Source organism: Solanum verrucosum, unplaced genomic scaffold (assembly GCF_900185275.1).
Source record: "Solanum verrucosum unplaced genomic scaffold, falcon-dt-bn FXZP01000026.1, whole genome shotgun sequence".
Classification (NCBI taxonomy): Eukaryota; Viridiplantae; Streptophyta; class Magnoliopsida; order Solanales; family Solanaceae; genus Solanum; species Solanum verrucosum.
In genome coordinates this window covers 2206346-2216233 of record NW_026020285.1, presented here as the reverse complement: position 1 = coordinate 2216233, position 9888 = coordinate 2206346, and positions in this window count along the sequence as shown.

The following is a 9888-nucleotide window of genomic DNA, read 5'->3' as shown; positions in this document are numbered from 1 at the left end:
TCTTGTTGGAATTACGAGCAAAATGTTCATAAGCAATAATGGCTTTTGAACAAGGGGGAGATGGTGTTTTGAGGTATCAAGGTGGATTGTGGGCATTGTTGCTTGTTAGGTGTTTGAGTTTGATTTACACCCTTATCCTAGTAAGAGTCATCTCATTTGAGGACGAATGTTCCCAAGGGGGAGATATTGTAACATCTGGCAATTTGAAATAGCTATGAAGAAGCTTAGAATTGGAAATAGTCATTTTTTTTAAAGAATTAAAAATCTGGAAATTTAGCTAAGTATGGAGACAAATGAATTTTTGGTCAACTTCAGACAGTCATAACTCCTAGCTCAGGATGATTTAGGTGTATTTCCAGTTATGTTTGCAAAGCTCGTGGAATGATCTTTCCAACGCCGCCGAGTTTACATTATTCCGAGTTCGTATAAGTGAGTTATGCCTTTTGGAAGTTGGGTTGTTGGCAGGGCACTTTAGTCTGAATTTGTAAGTGTATTTTGGTCTTTTCCCTAACCATTTATTTTGGTTATATTAAGGGTCTAGACTGATTTTAAATCAGTTTTCCCTTTTAAAAGTGAGGGTTAGGGCTTTGAGAGAGAAGAGGAGAATAAGAGGAGAAGGAGAAGAAGAAGCAAGGTTCGTAGAGATCGTCGTGGATTTCGTCGGGGGTGATCCCTATTAAGGTATGTGAGATCATAGTGTTGGGTTGTTTCATTCCCCCACACGCCAAACTTGTTTTAATTCCGAGAAAAGATTGGTTGTGTTTGTTGAAGTTGTGGTTGTGTTGTTGAAATTTCTTGTTGGTTTGGTGTATGTTTCCGGTTGTGATTTCGAGTTGAATCTACTGTATAGTAAGGGGATTTATGATTCTAAGTGTTTGGGTATGGAAACTTTGAAGTTAAGAAAGTTTAGAGTTGGAAAAAGGAAGGGGAAAAGTAGAGTTTTCGGGGAAAAAGGCTGGGGCGTCGCGCCAGCCAGCGCGCCCCAAAAGGAATTCTGAGCTTCCACCCTTGGGGGGTGCGCCTAGCAGAGCCCCCACCAGGCCCCTCTGAAGTCTGAAGGCTAGAGCCCCGCGCCTCTCAGAGCGCCAAGGACGACAAGTCTTCCCATTCATTCCCCACTTTTTCATGCATGTTCCTTGGTAATGTACCTATGTTTTATAGTTGTTTTCAACACTCTAAGTTACATCTAGACATCCTGAACTCATCCATAAACATGAGATCATTACCCTTGAATCCATAATCCAATTCAAGGGAACATAGGATCCAAGTCAAGTGAAGTTAAAAGTCAAGTGAAGTTAGAGTCAAGCTTAGAAGTTAAGAAGTAAGTCAAAGCAACTCTTTAAAGTTTTTCAAGAGTCTTTATTGAATGTTTTAACTTCATTTTAAGACTCAAGTTTCAAGTTAAGTAAAGAGTATAGAGTTTCAAGTTAAGTAAAGAGTAGAGAGTTTCAAATTAAGCCAAGAATATAGAGTCAAGTTCATTTCTCAAAAGTTATTAGGGAACTAAGTATTCTCAAAGAATTTTATAAATGTTTTCACATTTAAGATGAGAGGAAACTGAGATTTCCAAAAGAGTTTTGAGGAGTTTGAGTACTATCTCTTTTTGAGAAAAAGATGAGTTTTGCGAAGGAGTTTCTAAAACATGATTAGTATGACAATCAAGTATGTCATCAATGTTTAAACAGTATGGTCTCTATATATACCATCAATGATTATGCAGTATGACTTCCCGAGTAATCAATAATCATATTAAAAATATGGTTTTGACATGTTCTTTTTAGAAAGAGTTATCAAGAGCAATTACCTCTTTTAAGATGGTAGTTTGAGCAATTATTTCAAACTAAAGAAAGATGTGTTTAAAACACTTATGAGCTAAAGTATTTTTGGGAATAGTCTTGAGCACCGAATTGGGGACACGAGTTCATATTAACTCAACTCTCCATAAGAACCATATAGCCAAACTTGGGATTTAAGGGGTCATACTTTTTAGATGATCACGTAAGTTAAGCTAGTGGATCCACTAAGTTAAAGTTAAAGTAAGGTCCTATATCACGGCAAGGTATAGGATGGTCCTTGGGCAACGTGAGGTAAAACGTTGTATCATCACTAGGGCTCATAATGGTGGTTATCGGTTAGAGAAACTCCCACAATAGAAATTACATGGTTCCTCGAGGGGTTCTGCTTAGTATGGATGGGGGTATGGGACTTCATTCATGCATTGCACAAGTAGACATTGAGAGGAAGCATGGTATTTTTTTATGATATTATAAATATGATTTTGACGTCATGTTTTAAATAGTTTTACAAGCTTTATATATTGCATGTGTCTTATTGCTTTATATTGAGTTCAGTTATTCATGAGTTGAACAGATCCAAGGTAAGTTCTCTTTTGTATCCCTTTCAAGCTTAAGTTATTGTTTAGTTGTCCAGCTCGCATACTCGTACATTCCATGTACTGATGTCAGTTGGCCTGCATCTTATTATGATGCAGACGCAGGTACCCAAGATCAGCATCCAGCACGCCGTTGATCCAGCTGAACACTCCAGAGCCAGTGGTGAGCCTCCTTGCATTTCGGAGGACTCTGTTATTTCATTTTTCCTAGTTTTCTTTTATTAGGATGTTGAGGGGTCTATCCCAACATCCATCTCAGTATTATAGAGGTTTCATAGACAGTCAGTCAGTTAGTGTTGAGTGTCTCATCTGTGTATATGTAAATATTCTATTTTGAGACTCGATTTGCCTTTTTGGCCAGATTTTTATCAGTTAGGTTGTTTTATGACCTTTCATTGCATTAAGTTATTCTGTTGAGTTAGGTTTCCGCTGTGCTAGTAAACCAAGCCAAGGTTTCACTTTGGGGCCAGCAATGGTCTTCTAGTGTCGGCCACGTCCAGGGTGTAGATACAAGGTGTGACAAGTACACTCTAATCTACTCAATACATCCCTGAAAACACTCACTTTGATCTCAAGAAATCATCCAAAACCCAACAGAACAAGATTTAGAATGAACTTCAAGAACACCTATCAAGAACTCATCAAGAACTTAAATCTTTCAACTTCAAGAATGAAATTTGCGCTGAAAATAACATGTTTGGACTGTGGTTGAACAAACCCAACACTATGTAAGCTTATATTCCTCTTAGGGATTAAACCTATGTCAAAAATCCACAACAAGATGCAAGAATCTCGACGAACGCTTATCCTCTCCTCTTTTCTCCTCTTTTCTCTTCTTCATTTCTCTCAACTAAAACCCTAGGCATAAACTAGGATTATAAAATTGAACCTAATCAGATTATACCCTTAAAATATTACTAAAAATGAATTAAATCTGATTGGGTAAGGAAAAGACCAAAATACCCCTTACTATTTCCGGCTAACTTTCCTTAACTGGGCAGCCTACTTCAAATTGCCATAACTCACTCATCCAAACTCAAAACTTAGCAAACTCATCGGCGTTGGAAATATAATTCAAATATCTTCGCTACGGTATCTGGTAGCACACGTAAATCATCCTGAGCTAGGACTTATGGTTTTTTTAAGTCGACCCAAAACTCATACTTAAGCATAACTTGCAAAATTTCAAATTTTGCTATTTCCAATTTAATTAATTTTGAAACTCAAGGTGCTACATAGTGACCTTAACACTTAAGATATTTTAAATTCCTTGGTAAAATCTCACTCACTACGAAAAACGGTTCGAGTCTTAGTTCAAAAAATTTCTAGGGTGTTACACAATAATATGATACACCGACCACATTTTCTCATTTATTAATCATTGAATATTGTAAAGTTGGTTACAAATTAATATACGAGTATTACCCTTGATACTTGAAATTGAAGCTTCAAGAATCATCTTATTTCATTCATCATCTCCGTCTATATTTTTTTTTCCCTTAAATATTTGGCCATTTCAGGGACACCAATGGACCGTCAAATTCCTTTGGTGTAATCTGCATCTGGAATGAAAATTTGCCGCACCTCATCCACCAACCCTGCATGCAACATAAATTTAAGAATAGTTTTATTTAGGTGAACATATATTTGAAAACCAAAAGTATTATTAAGAAAACTATATAAGAAAAGTTTTAGATAGAGTCATTATTATATTTTGATTCATATATAAAATAACTACAAAAACTACCTACATTGACCATTTCATCAACCCTCGTGTCAACACTACGGTTCAGAACTGATTGCTCTACATCAATCCAAATAAAGCAACTGTCATACTTATGTTTGAACAAAAATACAGGGTCTTACACAAGTTTTTCAATATATGAATTTGACCCTCCAACAATAATTGGAGCACATTGAGTAATATTTTAGGGGTATAATCTGATTAAGTTCAGTTTTATAATCCGAGTTTATGCCTAGGGTTTTAGTTGAGAGTTCAAGAAGAGAAACGAAGAAGAGAAAAGAGGAGAGGATCAAGCGTTCGTCGAGATTCTAGCGTATTGTAGCAGATTTTCGCCATGGGTTTGATCCCTAAGAGTTATGTAAGCTTCCTTAGTATTGGGTTTGTTCACCCACACGGCAAACATGTTATTTTCAGTGCAAATTTTATTCTTAAAGTTGAAAGATTTGAGTTTTTGATGAGTTCTTGATAGGTGTTCTTGAAGTTCATACTAAATCTTGTTGTGTTGGGTTTTGGATGATTTCTTGAGATCAAAGTGAGTGTTTTCAGGGTTGTATTGAGTAGATTAGAGTGTACTTATGTTAAGTAATCAATTCTAAGTGATTAGGGAAGAAACCATTCGATTCTAGGCAAAATAGGGTGAGAAAACGAGAAAATAAACTTGCTGAATTTTCTGGGTTGGAGCCTGGCACGTTGCGCCTGCAAGAGCGCCCCAAACCCACTTCTGAAGTTTAGGGCCATAGCTCCAGGGTCGCCTTCCCCACCCAGTTTGTCGTTGTTTACCCGTTTGAGTTCGTTTAAAGTGCTCCTTCACTCCTTTTCGATTCTAACTACTCTAAGCTACTTCTAAACATCTAAAACCATTCCTAACATGATCATAACCTTGAATTCATAAATCAAATTCAAGGTATAGTTGAGAGTCAAGTTTGAGAGTTCTTTCAAACCTTTTTGATAAAGTCCCTTAGAGTCTTTTTGAGGAGTCTTCTACAATTATTAGTAACTTGTTCCAAGACTCGAGCAAGTGAGTATGAGGATGAGGAGAATGTATTCATGAATCTACTTTGTCCTCATGAGATCCTTCATAGCATGAACCAAAACTCTTGAATTCATAATTCACATTCAAGAGAGAGTTAAGAGTAAAGTTCAAGAAAGCATTTGAGTTCAATTGTGAATCCTTTGAGATCAACTATCAATTTGAACTAAGTTTTGAGGAAGTAAGTCAGAGAATGAGAAGAGTCACATACATGAGTTTCATAATGTTATGTAGACCTACGAGTCAAGTCATTCATGCCCATAAATTCTGCATGAACTCCAGAAGTTAAGTATCTTTGAGAGGAGTAGTATCTTCAAGTTCTAAGTCTTGAGTATTGAGTTCCTAATCCCCTTTGAGATTATATTTCTAAGCATGGGACTATTACATGTTACCCATAAAGTCTTTGAGTTGAATTGTTCATGCCCATAATTCCGCATGAATCCTATAAGTCGAGCAGTCTTGAGAAGAGAAGTATCTTTGAGTCCTTGAGTTGAGTCGTTCATGGTCATAATTCCACATGAACCCTATGAGTTGAGCATTCTTGAAGTGAGTAGTATCATTGAAGTTCTTGAGTTCCAAGTATTGAGTTGTATCTATGGTTATTGAAAACCTTGCATTGAGTCGTTCATGTCCATAATTCGGCATGAACCATATCTTAAGAAGTCTTTTACAAATGTTTAAACTTTGTTTTAAGACTTAAAGCTTTGAGTTCAGTAAAGAGTAAAGAGTAAAGTTTGAAGTCCTTTTCTTCAAAAGTATGTGGGGACTAAGTATTTCCAAAGAGTTTATAAATGTTTTCACATTTAAATAAGAACGGAAACTGAGATTTTCAAAGAGCTTTCGGTCTAGTTTTCAGAAAAGAGTATTCGCTTTCTAAATGAAGCAAAAGAGGAAACTGAGATTTCCAAGGTAGCCTTTGAGCTAAGTTTTTGAGCAATTATCTCAGATCAGCAGAAAGAAGTATGTTTTCAAAACATAAAGAGCTAGTATATTTTGGGAGTAGTATTGAGCACCGATATGGGGGAGAGTTCAGATAACTCACAGCCCCCATAAACCATGTAGCCATCATGGGTAGAAAAGGGTCATACTTTTTAGATGAATCATTTTCGCATAGTCTAGTGGATCCACTTAGTGAGTTAGCTTCCTATATCACGGGAAGGTATAGGATGGGCCTCGGCAGCGTGAGGTAAAGCGTTGTATCATCACTATAGTTCTTAAGTGATGGTTGTTGGTTAGAGAAACTCCCATAGCAGTAGTAGCATGGTTCCTCAAGGGGTTCTGCTTAGTGTGAATAGGGGTATGGGACTTCATTCATGCATTGCACAAGTAGACTTTGAGAGGGAGCATGGTTTGTCTTTTTATGATATTATGATTATGAATTGACAACATGTTTTCAACAGTTTTCTTTATATTGCACTTGTTTTAAACTGCTTTATAATGAAATGAGTTCAGTTATGTTGAGTTGAGTTGAGCCAGGTAAGTTCTTCAGTTTCTTTCAGATTCTTTCAAGGTTATGTTAGGCTTTAGAATTCCCCTTACATGCTTGTACATTCCACGTACTGAGCCATTTGGCATGCACCTTTTCATGATGCAGACATAGGTATTCAGGATCATCAACAGGAGATTCGTTGATACATCCGAGAGTTCGAGTTAGCTATGGTGAGCCTCCTTATTTTTCAGAGGATTTCATTTACTTTTCAATTTAGTCAGGATGTCATGGATCTTGTCCCGACTTCATTCTTTATCAGTTAGAGGCTTCGTAGATAGTCAGTATAGTTAAGAAGTCTGTATTAAAGACTTAAGTGCCTATTTTATGGCGAGTTGAATATATTATTTTATGGCGAGTTGAATATATTATTTTTATTCTAAGTTGTTCATTTGAGTTAAAGTTTCAAAAGTTGAGTTTATTCATGAATTTTATTTCAGTTTTAAGCTTTTGCATGCTTAAGTTAGTCTTCCGCTTGTAGTCAGCCAGGATGAGGGTTCGCTTAGGGACCAGCAATGGTTCTTGAGTGCCGGTCACGTCCAGGGCGTAGACTCGGGTCGTGACACCGACCACATTTTCTCATTTATTAATCGTTGAATCTTTTCAAGCTGGATAAAAATTAATATACGAGTATTACGCTTGATACTTGAAATTGGAGCTTGAAGAATCATCTTCTTTGATTCATCATCTCCGTCTATATTTTTTTCTTCCCTTAAATATTTGGCCATTTCAGGGACACCAATTGACCGTCGGATTCCTTTGGTGTAATCTGCATCTGGAATTAATATTTGCCGCACCTTATCCACCAGCCGTGCATGCAACATAAATTTAAGAATAGTTTTATTTAGGTGAACATATATTTGAAAACCAAAAATATTATTAAGAAAAGTTTTAGTTAGAGTCATTATAATATTTTGATTAATATATAAAATAACTACAAAAACTACCTGCATTGACCATTTCATCAACCCTCGTGTCAACTATACGGTTTAAGACTGATTGCTCTATAGCAATCCAAATAAAGCAACTGTCATACTTATGTTTGAACATGAATACAGGGTCTTCCACTAGTTTTTCAATAAACGAATTTGACCCTCTAAGAAAAATTGAAACACATTGAATATTCAAAAAAATTTCAATGTAGTCAATGACTTCACACAGAAATCTTCGGCCGTGAAGTTGGAATCTGGCTCAATTTCACCTAAGAAATTGTGAAACAAAATAATTGTCAATTAGTATTCACAATAAAATAAAGGAATCACAAAATAATGCCTTTTTGAAATATGTATACGTAGCAAATAATGTCATACACTTTGTTTCTCGGGGTGTGTGATCTTGTTGGTCCCGATTTCAAGTCCCTTATACACTTGCATTTTGTTCAAGTTGATTATTTCTCCTTGAAAATGGGTGGCAAGGTCAACAGAGAGACGACATTTTCCTGTTCATGTTGCTCCCATTATGAACACCACTTTCTTCTTGTTGAACTTGTTGTTGTTGTTGATGAAAGTATTCATTTTCGCTACACATAAAATAAAATTATACTAATAATTAGTTTAAAATAATAAATAATCTCATGAAAATCACTCATGCATACACTCCTACATTAAAAATTCTTATAAATATAAAGTTAATAAGTAGAAACCTTGCTTGAGATTTAATAACCTATGTTAAATAATATATTTTTCTTGAGGGTGGTTATGAAAGAGATTGCATTGAGCATTTATAGTAAAATGTATTTGTGGACTTAATAATTATCATACCATATTCAAAAATACTGATATCTTTTAAGAAAAGATCAATGACTTTTGAAAAATGTATAGATATGGTAACTGGAATTTTTGTAATGACAAGTAAATAATTTTAGGATAAAGTTATCAAATGTACATTGTTTGGAGATTGCATATAACTAGGCATTTATAGTAAAAATCTGATTATGAACTTATGAATTGGTATATACCAAATTTTAAAAAAATTCATATCTTTTAGGATAAGAATAAATCTTGAAAAAAACCTACAGATACGTTAGCTTGAATTTGGGTGATTAGGCTTAAATAATTTTAGGATGAAATTTCTAGATGCACATTGTTATCAGATCACATACAAGATTGACGAAAATATGAATTTCAAAAGGATTGTAAAAAGAACTCAATAATATTTCTGAAGGAATACATTCAAGTGATAATGCGTCAATTCATACACTATTTAACAACACGTCATAAGTGCTAAGTCTAATTCAATTAGAAGGGAAGGAACAATTATCGATAACTATGTCAATTACAATTATTTATATTTACTTATGCATCATGTAATAATAGATAAATTTTTTCTTGAATGAAGATTCTATCATCGTGATTGAATTAGGTAGAATATATTTCCTTAAATGATCCTTACCGATAGATTGCAAATTTATTATTTTTTCTTCTTTGTCTATGTAACAATTTAAATTTTGAGTTAAGAATGTTATTCTTTAAAATTCTTTAAGGTTAGAGTCTTCCCAAACATTTATAGTCATTTATTTTTTCACTCTATTACCTTGACATTAAGAATGATCTCATGTAATTAATTGTGTAAGTACGTATTTATATTAATATATATTAAATATCAAAGAGTTGGACTTGGAATTGGACTTGGACTTGGTGCTTGGGCTTGGATCGGACCTTAAAATAAATATTTTTATAAAGCTTAAATATTTACTTTATAAATAACAATGATTTTACATACAAGAATAGTATATATATATATGTAGTTCGATACAAACTATACAAAATAGGTCAAAAATTAAAGTGACCAAGAGAAAAAATAACACAAGATAGAGATAATGATAGTTTATGTACACTCAATACTAATATTGTGATCATCATTTTTGAGAAATCTTTCCACAATATCTAGGCATGCTGGCAAAACAGTATTCCTCCATTCTTCGTCAACAGCTTCTTTTCTATCTTCTTTGAAAACGTCAGTAGCAATAATATGATGCACCGACCACATTTTCTCATTTATTAATCGTTGAATCTTGTCAAGTTGGTTACAAATTAATATACGAGTATTCCGCTTGATACTTGAAATTGAAACTTGAAGAATCATCTTCTTTGATTCATCATCTCCGTCTATATTTTTTTCTTCGCTTAAATATTTGGCCATTTCAGGGACACCAGTGGACCGTCGGATTCCTTTGGTGTATTCTGCATCTGGAATGAAAATTTGCCGCACCTCATCTACCAACCCTGCTGTAACAT